Here is a 14033-nt window from a genome sequence, read left to right as displayed (position 1 = left end):
ACATAAGTACTCATTCATTCGACTTTTGAACTATAATCTATATTGAACTTGCAGAATCTATAGTACAATCTGCGATATTTCAACGACAAGCAGGTGAAAGAGACACATTTAGCCGTCTACATTGTAAAAAATAAAAAGTGAATTCAAATTGAAATTTCAAGGCAACTATCTGAACAGGATTTTTGGGTTTTCATGTCAACTCAAACTTCTACGTTTTGAAGAAAATATCACACAGTTGTGCCAACTTAATTCTTACTGTGTGTTCACACCAAACGTTGCGGCGCGATACGTTTCAATACAAAGTCAATGTAGAGACGCGTATCGGCCGAAATTTGTCGCAGCACAAACCTGCGGATTTGATTGACGGCGTGTCATTTTTCCCTGTCACGGGCGGGCGCGTTCACGTGGATTTGCAGTGCAACAAATTTCGCTGAAGTTGAAATATTTGAACTTTGCCGCAGCATTCGCGTGAGACAGCCAATCAGCGTTCACTCCCTGTGAGTAACGTGGGTGAAGTAACGTAAAACAGCCAATCAGAGTTCACCCGGCCGGGCCAACCGTTCCCTGCACTCTGCAGTGAACCGCAGCATGGAGGAGTGATTGTTGACGTTGTTGACTCCCAGAGCTCTATATATAATATTATATATTCTAATATATAAATATCTATATAATATAATATATACAATATATATAATATCACGGCACAAAGCTGTGTGCGCCTCCGGATTATATTATTAACCCATAAACGGCGGGCATTCCGACGTCTCTCCCTCTTCCACAACAGGTAAAGACACGCAATGGTGGTTATCTCGGCCATGGTTGATGAGACTGAATTGGCATGAAGGACCGTTGCTCCACGACAAAATTCGCCTGACATAACTGCACACATGACTGCACAGCGACAGATTATGATTTGTCGCAGCAAAACTGGCGACAGCGCAACCAGGCGAAAAATTAGTCTTTTGGTGTGAACACACAGTTATAGTTGTACCAGCTAATTTCAAAGTTGTTATGGTCCAAATAACTTGTCTTTCATAACAATGAAAGCTTCACAAATCTAGTTGTACACACTAATAATTCTAAGTCAATATTATATTGAATATTATATTGAATTGTAAAAACATCCATTTTGAGTTTTTCTCACAAAGGAAATCTTATTAACAATTACACAAATGGACAATAAACCAGCTTTTTCATTTTAAACCATTTTGCATGTTTATTTTTCACCATGAGGGTAATAAACAGCTTTAAAACTTAGGATGCCATAGGGTTCATAGGATCCCATATGTGACATGCTGGCTCTATGCATGCAACATAAACTGAATTTATTTTGAAATAAATATAATAAGAAGTGTGGTGCAAGTCAGTATAAATGAAAGTAACCAAAAAGGTCATGCGAAGATCAATCCATGTGTTACAAATAAAGGAACAAAGGAAATCAAATGCCTGGAGGAGGGAGAAGCCATAGGAGTATTCCATCAACCAAGCTAAGCGTAAAGCTGCACTTATTTCGCTTAGCCGGGCTTCTTTCAGCTAGAGTTGCGTTCCATGAACGTGACTTAAGGGAATCTCCACTAAGTAACCATGGCAACTTATCCGACCAAACTAACCTGGTTGGTAGCAGGTTAACTGTCAGGCTAACTTGAGCGGTGTTTCAGAGAAATCCATCTGTCAGCAACAATTGTACCATCAGAAGGTTCCACCAAGCTTAGTCCTCACGATTTTGTCATAAATGTACATATATGAAGTACAAACAGCGTATATTTTCACTAAGGGTCTAAGATTAAACGATGCAAATGAAATAATTAAATGAATTGCTATCTATTGTTACTGTGGCTATTTTTTCAACACATTTTTATAAAATCGATGTATTATATTAATGCTGAAATGCGATATACCGGCGGGCCAATTGCATTACATTAATTGTGTTACTTAATGTGACATTTGACACCCCTGGTCTAGCACTTGGCCTGTGATAGGCGCGACCCGAGTTCGTGTCCAGAGTATTTCATAGTAATCTTGGCGTTGGCTTCATTTTGTAATTCCCTTTATTAATTTTATTAATTCCCTAATTAAGAATATTCAAAGAAATGGAAAATATATGGCATGAAAAGTTCTTTGATTTCTGTAGTATTCCTACCTATATTACTAATTGCGTGGGGATTGAACCCCGGACGACCGGGTGCAAGTCCGACACATTAACTCGAGACTATCTCCCTGCTTTCAAATCCATGGTCAATATTAAATTAAAATATGTTACGCTTAATACTACTTATGCATTCAACAGATTGCCGATTTTTGTGCCAGGCAACCTCCCTGTTTCTATTAATGGTTATGGTGTACCCTTTTTGAGTTATTATATGCTTGTACTCCTCATAGACCTCCACAATCAGCTTCTGTTCGCCACTGGAAAAGATCCCGCTCGGTCCTTTTCGGACATTTGATCTATGATTCGACATTCACGGTTATGGGCTGGTTACATATATCGTGAACGCGCGTAATCCAGGATAACGTTAGCCTGGCTTGAACTAACCTGAGCAAGGCACGGCTGAACTGCGTTGATGGAACAGCTTAAGCCTCAAGTGGAAGTTGGTGCTAGTTCTAACCGGGCTTAATCAACTAAGCGCTGCTGTCGTTAGCGACTTTGATGGAATACCCCTCCGGTCTGTTGTCTGGGCAGGCTCTATATACTGCAGTCCTGGTCCAATCCACACCTGCCGACAATCTCCTAATTAGTAGGGAGAGCAACACAGGCATACAAACAGCAGGGGTCAAAGACCCACCAGGATTGTCACATCCCCCCCTTAAAACAGAAGCCCACCTAGATGGGATTCTGTACCAAAGAAACAATCAAAATAAATCAATCAATAACCAATCAATCCAAAATAAGTAGAAACAACCAAAAACTCAACCACCACCAGCTATCTCCAACCAACACTCATACACACTACCACTCCTCTCGCCCACCAGTCTCCCGACCTCCTGTCCCACAGCAAAACCGGGCCCAAGCACTTTAAGAGGGACAGGGGAGGAGTGAAATAATAACATGCATGAAATCAACCACCTATTCCACCACCTCCGGGCGCAAACGAATGGGAATTTGGAAATATAGGATTCAATTCTTATTTGTTTATTTTGCCAACTCAGTTTATGGAGTGAGATCATTTATATTTGTCTTTAAGAAGGTTGTCTCATATCTGGCTGTAGGTGAGTCTTGATACTAAGAACTCTAGTGTATTAGCATTACAATTGGTTAGACTAACTTTAACTCTGTTGCTGCTGTGTTGGTTTTTGCTGTATTGTGGTTGTTGCTGTGTTGTCGTTGTTGCTGTTAGTAAGAGGTCGTTCAAGCTAGTTTCAGTCACAAGGTGACAACAATAGGCTTGATTGCTGGGCGGAGCTATGGCTGCCTGAGCTCCCTTGTGTATTTAAAGGATAGTTTTATTAGCGTCAGTGGTAGCGTCAGGACCCAGCAAAGGAAGACCCAGGAAACAAAGACCAAGGGAGTCTCTCTGTGGGAGTCCCTCGAGGAAGCCAGCCATATTGTAGCTATGTGTCGTACTTCTATCACCGTCAGGATTTCCAACCAGAGGAGACGCCACAACAGATCCACCCACCTCGAAGTGATGGGAGGACTCTGGAACTGCCAATCAGCAGTCAAGAAAGCAGACTCCATTTCGGCCTACGCATCCCTTATGACCCTCCACTTCCTGGCCCTTACAGAGACTTGGATCACTCCAGAGAACTCTGCTACTCCTGCTGCCCTCTCCACCGCCTTCTCATTCTCACACACCCCAAGACCATCGGGGCGAGGAGGAGGGACTGGACTCCTCATCTCGCCGAAGTGGTCCTACCAGGTTCTTCCACTAGAACACTTGGCCAGATCTGCATTTGAACTCCATGCTGTCACTGTCACCCTGCCTATCAAGCTCTTCATTGTAGTGATCTACCGCCCTCCAGGACCCTTCCATGATTTCTATGACGAGATGGATGCCCTCCTCAGCTGCTTTCCAGAAGAAAGCACACCACTCGTTATCCTTGGCGACTTCAACATCCTGCCAGAGAAGTTACACTCACCTGAACTAACTTTTTTGCCACTTTTGACTTAACACTCTCCCCTTCTCCCTCCACACACAAGGCTGGTAACCAAATTGACCTGATATTCACAAGGTCCTGCAGTACCTCGGCTCTCGTCTCTGTCACCCCGCTCCCCGTATCTGACCATCACTTTGTTGCTTTTTCTCTCCCCCTGAAGTCCTCTCCCTCTCTCCTCTCTACCCCTCACATTGTCACCAGCCACCATAACCTGAAATCTCTCTCTCCCTCTACGTTTGCCTCAACTGTTCTGTCCTCACTACCTTCTGTCGAATAATTCTCCCAACTCTCCACTGAAGAAGTCTCAGACACTATGCTATCCTCCCTCTCCTCCTCCTTGGACTCCCTCTGTCCCTTCCACTCCAGACCTGCACGATCCTCACCCCCTCCACCTTGGCTGTCCGAATCTCTGCAGTCTTATAGAGCAGAGTTGCGGGCAGCTGAGAGGAAATGGAAGAGCTCAGACTGTGCTAATGATCTATCTCACTATCTTCACCTTCTCTCAGATTTCACGTCCACTGTGTCAACAGCCAAATCAACTTTCTACCGGTCTAAAATCAACTCCTCCGCCTCCAACCCAAGGAAACTATTTTCCATGTTCTCTTCCATCCTCACCCCTCCCTCCCCTCCACCTCCTTCCTCCCTCACTGCTGACGACTTTGTCACCTACTTTACCCAGAAGGTGAAGGTCCAGCTCCACTTTTACCCCTGCCACCATCCTCCCTCCACCCATCCTCACCTGTTTTTACCCACTTCATTCCCCCTCACCTCCGAAGAGGTCAATAGAATAGTTAACTCCAACCACGCCACCACCTGCCCTCTTCACCCTATCCCTTCCTCTCTCCTCCAGACCATCTCGGTCGACCTCCTGCCATTTCTCATTTCTCACCGCCCTCATCAATTCCTCCCTCACTTGAGGCATTGTTCCGGCGTCTTTCAAGACTGCCATAATAAAGCCTCTCCTCAAAAAACCAACCCTTGACACCACCGAGATCCAGAACTACAGACTAGTATCTCTTCTTTCATTCCTCTCTAAAACACTTGAACGTGCCATCTCTAACCAACTGTCCTATCTCTCACATAACAACTTGCTTGACCCTCACCAGTCAAGGCTTCAAGAAGGCACACTCCACTGAAACGGCTCTCCTCACTGTGAGTCCCTCCGTGCTGCCAGAGCCTTGTCCCTCTCATCGGTTCTCATTCTCCTCGACCTGTCCGCAGCATTTGACACAGTGAACCACCAGATCCTCCTTGCCACTCTCGCCGAACTTGGTATTGCTAAATCGGCCCTATCCTGGTTCACATCTTACCTGTCAAATCGCCCCTATCAGGTCACATAGAATGGCTCCTTGTCCAAACCTTGCTCTGTACTGGGGCCCCTTCTGTTCTTCCTCTATACCAGATCTCTAGGCTCTTTAATTACATCACACGGTTTTTCATATCACTGCTATGCCGACGACACCCAGCTATTCCTCTCATTCCCCTTCTCTGACAAAGCTCTGATTGCAACGCTCATATCTGAATGTCTGGCAGATGTCAGCACTTGGACGACTGCCCATCACCTGAGGCTTAACCTCAACAAGACTGAGCTCCTCCTAATACCGGGGAAAGATTGCCCACACTTGGACTTACTGGTCACTGTCGAGAACATCACTGTATCTCCGTCTCCAACTGCCAGAAACCTTGGTGTGGTACAAGACAACCAGTTATGTTGCACTGCCAACATCACCGCAGTGGCCCGATCCTGCAGATTTGCACTTTACAACATCTGCAGGATACGGCCCTTCCTCACAAGGGAAGCAGCTCAGCTTCTAGTCCAAGCGCTGGTCATCTCCCGCCTGGACTACTGCAACTCGCTCCTAGCTGGACTCCCGGTCTCTGCTATTAAACCTTTGCAGTGTATCCAGAACGCGGCAGCGTGCCTCGTGTTCAACCTACCTAAATTCTCCCATGTGACTGCCCTCTTCCGCCACCTCCACTGGCTCCCTGTAGTAGCCCGCATCAGATTCAAGTGGATGGTACTGGCATACAAGGCAGTCAATGGAACTGCCCCTGCCCACCTCCAAGCCTTGGTCAAACCACACACCCCAGCTCGATCCCTCCGCTCAACTACCTCAGCTGGACGTCTGGTACCGCCATCACTAAGAGCAACCAAAGGTCGATCAGCTAAATCACAAATCTCTATCTTGGGACCACAGTGGTGGAATGAGCTCCCTGCTGATGTCAGGACCGCAGAGTTGCTCACCAGCTTCCGCAAACGACTCAAAACCCACCTGGTCAGAGTTCACCTAGACTCTACATTCTCATCTCACATCTAGCCATTCAGTCCCTTATTTGTCTGTTGCACTATTGTTTGTTGTACGTCCTGGCACTTGATGAATGCACTTAATGCAGGTTGTATTCATTCATTGTACTTAATTGTGTAGCATGTACTTAATTGTGTTGTGCATGCATGTTGTGTAGCATGTACTTAGTTGTGTAGCATCTGCAGTAGCTAGCTATCACTGCTGTATACGGGGAATGGGGTTAGTCTGGCGATTGTTAGTACTTGAACTTGGTTCTATGAACATCTTTACTGTACCGACGGCGATATATTGTTTCACTTCTTATGACAAATGTACTTATTTTAAGTCGCTTTGGATAAAAGCATCTGCTAAATGCCAGCTCCATTCACTCCACCGTCGCAGACCTACAAACACAGTATCCCAACACTCTCATTATAGTGAATGGAGATTTCAACCACGTTAACATCTCAAAGACACTGACTGACGTCACCCAGTATGTGACCTGCAGCACCAGAGGGGATAAGACATTGGACTTACTGTATGCCAATGTTAAGGAGGCATACAATGCAACAGCCCTTCCCCCCCTGGGCAAATCAGACCACTGCCTGATACAACTGACTCCTATATACAAGCCTCTTGTGAGGAGACAGCCCATCACCACCAGGAATGTGCAGCAGTGGTCTGTGGAGGCTGAGGAGGCCCTGATGGAGTGCTACAGGTCAACAGACTGGGAGATGTTTCAGGAAGACTACGGTGACGATATTGAGGGTCTCACTCAATGCGTCACAGACTATATAAAGTTCTGTGAGGAGAGTGTTGTCCCCACCAAGAAGGTTTGCTGCTTCCCCAACAGCAAACCCTGGATTAACAGGGACATCAAAGTCCTGTTGAACCGGAAGAGGAGAGCCTTCATGGCAGGAGACAATGAGAACACACAGAGGGAAATACAGAGAGAGAGCTGAGGAGGGAACTGAGGAGGGCTAAAGACTGCTACAAGAACAGAATAGAGGGGAAGCTGCAGCAGAACAACCCCCGAGAGGTGTGGGCGGGGGTGAGAACCATCACTGGCAAGAAAAAGGCTGGAGGATCACAGGAGGGGACAAAGGAACGGGCTGACGAGCTAAACTTGTTTTTTAACAGATTTGACTCACCAACTGGGGCCAGACGAACACCCCCCTCCCCCTCCTGCACTACTCATCGCTCTGCTGCACCACAAGACCCGGGCATGGCAGCTTCTGCACCTCCCCTCCCAGCACCACCCTCTCTCTCGCTCCCTTTCCACACTACCAGGGAGGCTGGACCAATGTCCAGCCCAGAGGGCAGTCATCCCCTCACCACACCCCCAACTATCCCAGCGACCCCAGCAACAACAACCCCAACCATCAACACCAGCGATGTGAGACGGCAGCTCACCAGGACCAGGACAAACAAGGCCAGAAGACCGGACGACATGAGCCCGAGGGTGCTCAAGGTCTGTGCGGAGCAGCAGGCAGGAGTGTTCACGCATATTTTCAGCCTCTCCCTGAGGCTGAAAAAGGTGCCAACACTCTGGAAGCCATCCTGCTTAGTCCCTGTGCCGAAGAAGGGACGACCCAGTGCTCCAAAAGACTTCAGACCTGTGGCTCTAACGTCACACGTCACGAAAACCTTCGAGAGGCTGGTCCTGAAGCACCTCAGGCCCTTGGTGCGTGACTGCCTGGACCCACTGCAGTTTGCGTACCAGACTGACATCGGCGTGGAGGATGCCATCATCCGCCTGCTTCACAGAGCTTACACGCACCTGGAGAAGCCGCAAAGCATGGTGAGGATCATCTTTCGACACCGTCCAGCCAGTCAGGCTGGCTGAGAAGCTCCAAGCGATGCAGGTGGATCCTGACATGGTGGAATGGATTACTAACTACCTCACGGACAGGCCACAGTATGTCAGGCTGCGACACTGCTTGTCAGACGTGGTGACAAGCAACACCGGCAGGTGAACTGTACTTGCTACAACTCCCGAACATGCCACCTGCAGAAGTTCTCTGACGACTCCTCCATTGTTGGATGCATCACAGACAATAAGGAGGAGGAGTACAGGGAACTAGTTGAGAACTTTGTGGGATGGTGTGACAGAAACCACCTTCAGCTCAACACAGGGAAAACCAAGGAGCTGGTGGTGGACTTCCGGCGCAGAAAGAGCCCCCCAATACCTGTTTCCATAAATGGGGAGGGGGTGGAGATGGTGGACACCTACAAGTTCCTTGGGGTGCATCTAAACAATAAACTGGACTGGTCAGACAACACTGAGGCCCTCTACAGGAAGGGACAGAGCAGGCTGTTCTTCCTGAGGAGGCTCAGGTCTTTCAATGTGTGCACTAGGCTGCTACGGATGTTCTACAAATCTGTGGTAGCCAGTGCCATCTTTTTTGCTGCAGTGTGCTGGGGAGGAGGCATAGGGAGTGGAGGTGCCAGCAAGCTGAATAAGCTGGTGAGGAAGGCGAGCTCTGTGGTGGGGATGAAGCTGGACGGTGTGGAGGGTGTGACAGAGAGGAGGATGAGAGGAAAGCTGCAGGCGATCATGGACAATCCCTCTCACCCTCTCTACGCCGAGCTGAGGCAACTCAGGAGCACGTTCAGCCACAGACTTACTCAGCCACGTGCCTCAAAGCGCTTGGGGGGCTCTTTCATCCCATCAGCTATCAGACTTTACAACACCCCAACCCCCTGCTCCAAACACCTCCAAAGCCACAACACCTTCTAGACTTGATTAAGGACTAAACCCCACACCTCAGGACTGATTGTTGTTTAAACCTTGTTATTTATTTCATTCTCATTACCTCAGGAACCTCTGCACATTGGCATTTACATTTATACTTATAGTCATATTTATTTTTTAATGCACAAGTCACCTACAAACGGACAGTTACATGTATATAGTATGTTTACCTTTATTCTAATAGTTTTTTATTATATTCTATTTTCAAATTGGTAAATTTTATTTGTACATATACTCTTGTTTCGCACTCTCTTTTCCCACTGTACTGCTGGTCACTTGTGAATTTCTCCTAAGGGGGATTAATATAGGACTATCTTATCTGATGATTAATAAGAGACAGCAGAGAGAGAGGTCGTGTTTCCCGAAGCTCCGCTAGACAGTGGCAAATCTACTTAATTCATCGTTCAGGTCTACTTTATTTTATTTCATGATCATAATACTTAAGAATATATCGTTTGTTTCCGTCAACCTCAATTGCTCGATTCAACAATACTTTTTGGCACTTTGACTACCGGATCAGACCGCAGCAAAAGCCTTGGACTTTCCTATCGCCAACATGCCTCTGTACTCGGATGTCTCAGGCACAGAGAATGGGAAATACACAGACTGCACCAAACTGCAACAGACAGTGGCTTTATTTGAAACGAGGCTAGCAGCATTAGAAAAATGCAAAGGACTTCCAGGATACAGTGCCGATGGGTGAGTTTGCTGAGCTAGCTCAGACAAATACACAACAGGATGATCAAAGCTACACTGTATCCTTCCCGAAGCTGGACAAGAGAGAGACAATTCCAACTACCTCTCATTGGCACAGAGTCGGCGCTAAGCCCAAACAACATTCCAAAGTGAATCAACAAGTTCACTCAACGCCAAATGCTAAGCTTCCCAAAGCTAAAATCAGCCGGATTAGCCAATCGCTGAAGTTTACCATGCCGCTGAAGAACCGGTTCCTGCCACTCCAGGAGTCCACGAACGCGCCTGCCACCCATGCACCCCTAAGCCCCGAGATGCGTCCAGACGGATGGTGTGGACAAAGACCGACCATGACCCTGTTGCCAGAGAGGCCAGCTGTGCATGCATCTGCCACCTGTGCACCCCTGAGCCCCAGGATGCGTCCGGACGGACGGTGGGGACAGAGACGGAACAAGAACCAGTCTCCACGGAGTCGAGCTGTGCATGAGTCTGCCACCGCCACCTCAAGCCAACAATGGCCCATCTCACAGAAAGCAGATGAACCAGACACTCGGATTGTAGGAGACTCTACCATAAAGGATATAACCGGTAAGAAGATCAAAACATGCTACTTCCCAGATGTGATGGTTAGTGATGTCAACCAGGAACTAACCACAATTATATTGGAAAACCCCAAAATCTCACAGGTTATTGTGCATGCAGGACTTAATGATATTCGAAGAGAACAGTCAGAACTTCTGAAGAGGGATTTCACTGAACTATTGGACACACTAGACAAATTACACGTTAGGGTATTCATCAGTGGACCCATACCAGCAGTTGACAGGGGAATAAACAGATTCAGTCGTCTACTTGCACTGAATACATGGCTTTCAAGAGTCTGCAATGAAAGGAGGAAGAGGCTTTATTGACAATTTCAACTTGTTCTGGGGGCGCAAATATCTTTTCAGAGCAGATGGCCTACACCCAAATAGGTTAGGCTCAAAACTGTTAAGGGACAATCTTCTCTTCTCACTCTCCCACCATGAGAAGAAGCGAGACTACAGTCTCCCCCACACATCTACTGTCTACATCTGTCTACATCTACACATCCACTATCTGACACACAGATAGCAGACAGACCACAGACCTTGAAGAGAGACAACAGCCTGCCCGACACCATCGACACCATGCCTCCCCCCTTTGCTGATGCTGGCTTGGTGAGGAACAGCCACCTCTGTACTCCCCCATCGACGATGACCTCCAGCACTCCCCCATCGATGATGACCTCCAGCTGTCCGCGTCAATGATACCATCCCCACGTCATGACCACAGTCTGATAACACCCAAGCGGAGGGCGCCCCAGCCCCCCCCTCCCTGTACTGATAGTAGTCCTGATTATTACTGAGACAAAAAAGGGTTCAGCCGTAGACACAGCACAAAGGAAGTTTTGCATAATCTGTTGAACCCAAGGTTGCCTAAATCAAAACATGGCAACTTTTGCATTCCTGCTGTAATCACTAAGAGAGTAAACAAAGGGAAACTTAGACACACTGCTAACCTCTCAAATCTCATACCTATTCCCACCAAACCAAAATCAACCTTAAAGCCTATCAATAACACCATCAGGATGGGTCTACTTAATGTTAGGTCTCTTAATAACAAATCTTTTTTAGTTAATGATTTTATTACCACTTCTCAACTGGATTTTATGTTTTTAACTGAAACATGGCTAGAACAAAATAACAGTGCAACCGTTCTGATAGAGACAGCTCCTCCCAACTATAACTTTTTTGATGTACGTAGATGTGGAGGGGTTGCTGCTATATTTAAAAATGTATTTCAGGGGAAACAGATGCTATTTGGTGATTTTCCATCATTCGAATACCTTTGTGCTGTATTGAAATGTTCCCCCAGAGTTCTCCTATTAATTATTTACAGGCCACCCACATACGCTGCAAATTTCTTCGCTGACTTAACTGAATTATTGTCTAGCATCTCCACAGACTTTGACTGTCTAGTTATAACTGGTGACTTCAATTTTCATGCTGATGATTTCAATGATAAGTGTGCAAAAAAACTTTTTAAGATTTTGGACACATTTGAAATGTCTCAACATGTGAAAGAGGCTACTCATTGTAAGGGGCACACTCTAGACCTGGTTATCACAAAGGGTCTCAATGTTTCAGATCTCTCTGTGACTGATCCTTCACTGTCTGACCATTTCTGTGTTTTCTTTAATATATATTTTATTCCCGACATACAGACATAATCAAATACTGTCAAAAAACAATATATCAATGAACATTCTAATGTACTTTTTAAAAAGGCCATCTCCTTGCTACCACCTCTCAACCCATGTTCTGCTGATGATCTTTTAGAAAACTTTAATTTGAACATTTTGAAAGTCATAGATGTCATTGCACCTTATAAGGTTAAAACGATTTCTGGAAAGCAAAAGGCACCTTGGAGAAAAGCTGCTTTTGTAACAGCCCAGAATAAAGAATGCAGGAAGGCTGACCGCATATGGCGTAAAACAAAACTTCATATTCACCATGACATCTATAAAGAGAGCCTCTGTGCCTACAATTTAGACTTAAAAAGTGCTAGAGAAACATTTTTCTCCAATATCATTAAAACCAATACTAATAATGCCAAAACCCTATTTGCAACTGTTGACAGACTGACCAAGCCCCCAACACAAATTCCACCTGACCTTCATTCCACTCAGAAATGCAATGAGTTTGCAGCATTTTATACTGATAAAATTGAAGGCATTAGACGCGCCATCAATGTCTCCACTTTAAACAAAAATGCTGGACTACCACCATATTCAGGCAAAAGTAACGTGGCAATGACATGCTTTAATGTCATAGACTCTAAAACTCTTGTGGAAACTGTGACACAACTGAAGCCATCCACCTGTTGCCTTGATACTTTACCTACCAACCACTTTAAGAATGTTTTTGACTGCCTAGCAATAGACATATTGCAAATAGTTAACAACTCTCTCCAATCAGGCACTTTCCCAAAAGCCTTAAAAACTGCAGTTATCAAACCCCTTTTAAAAAAGCGGAGCCTATATGCCTCTATTATTAACAACTACAGACCAATATCAAATCTACCCTTCATAAGTAAAATCATTGAGAAAGTTGTCCTCCAGCAACTTAGTGACTTCCTGGCATCAACTGGTTGCTATGACACCTTCCAATCCGGATTTCAACCCCTTCACAGCACCGAGACCACCCTTATTAAAGTTGTAAACGACATCCGTCTTAACACAAAATCTCAATACTAATGCTACTAGACCTCAGTGCTGCATTCGACACTGTAGACCATACAATACTTTTGGACAGATTAGAAAACTGGGTGGGGCTTTCAGGCACAGTCTTAAATTGGTTTAGGTCAAAACTTTGTTTCCATTGGCGAGAATTGTTTCAGAATCAACAAACGTGACGTGGAGTCCCACAAGGTTCGATCTTAGGACCCTCTCTATTCAACATCTACATGCTCCCACTAGGGCAAATCATGCAAAATAACAATATTGACCATCACTGCTATGCTGAAGACACGCAAATCTATGTATCTCTATCACCAAATGACTATCAGCTCATAGATCTGTTGTGCCAGTGCATTGAGCAAGTCAAAGACTGGATGTGCCGAAATTTCCTTCAACTAAATGAGGACAAAACCGAGATAATTGTATTTGGTGCTAAAACCGAAAGGCTTAAAGTTACCCAACACCTTCACTCTCTGTCCCTGAAAACCTCAATCAAAGCCAGAAATCTAGGGGTTATCATGGATTCAGATTTACATTTCGACAGTCGCATCAAATCAGTTACAAAATCTGCATATTATCACCTTAAAAACGTAGCAAGACGTAGAGGGCTGATTTAGGATTTAGTTACTATGCAACAAATAGCTGGAATAAACTCCCTGAGGATTTAAGACTTGCCCCAACTCTGACAGCTTTTAAAACAAGACTGAAGACTTTTATGTTTGCTTTAGCTTCCTGCTAAATCTTAAATCTACAATGCTTCTATTTTTTATTTTATTAGTAACTGTGCCTTTATTTTCTCACTTTCTAAAATGCATTTTTTTTCTTTGCCTTTCTAAAATGTTTTTTTTTTAACTTTGCCTTCATTTTCTATCTATTTTACTTTTTACTTATCTATTATTTTCTTTTATTGTATGACAGTGTTTATATGTGAAGCACTTTGAGTCTG

General features: G+C 45.3%; 1 protein-coding gene across 1 annotated transcript in view; it reads right to left on the bottom strand.

Moving 5' to 3' along the window:
• The window catches only part of LOC311355121 (retinal-specific phospholipid-transporting ATPase ABCA4-like), a gene marked incomplete at its 5' end in the record, with an annotated part of 92749 nt that overhangs the window by 50133 nt on the left and 28583 nt on the right, over nt 1-14033 (bottom strand). The window lies entirely within an intron of this gene.

Source organism: Micromesistius poutassou (genome assembly GCF_964030765.1).
Source record: "Micromesistius poutassou genome assembly, chromosome: 11".
Lineage (NCBI taxonomy): Eukaryota > Metazoa > Chordata > Actinopteri > Gadiformes > Gadidae > Micromesistius > Micromesistius poutassou.
This window is presented reverse-complemented; position numbering and strand designations above follow the sequence as displayed.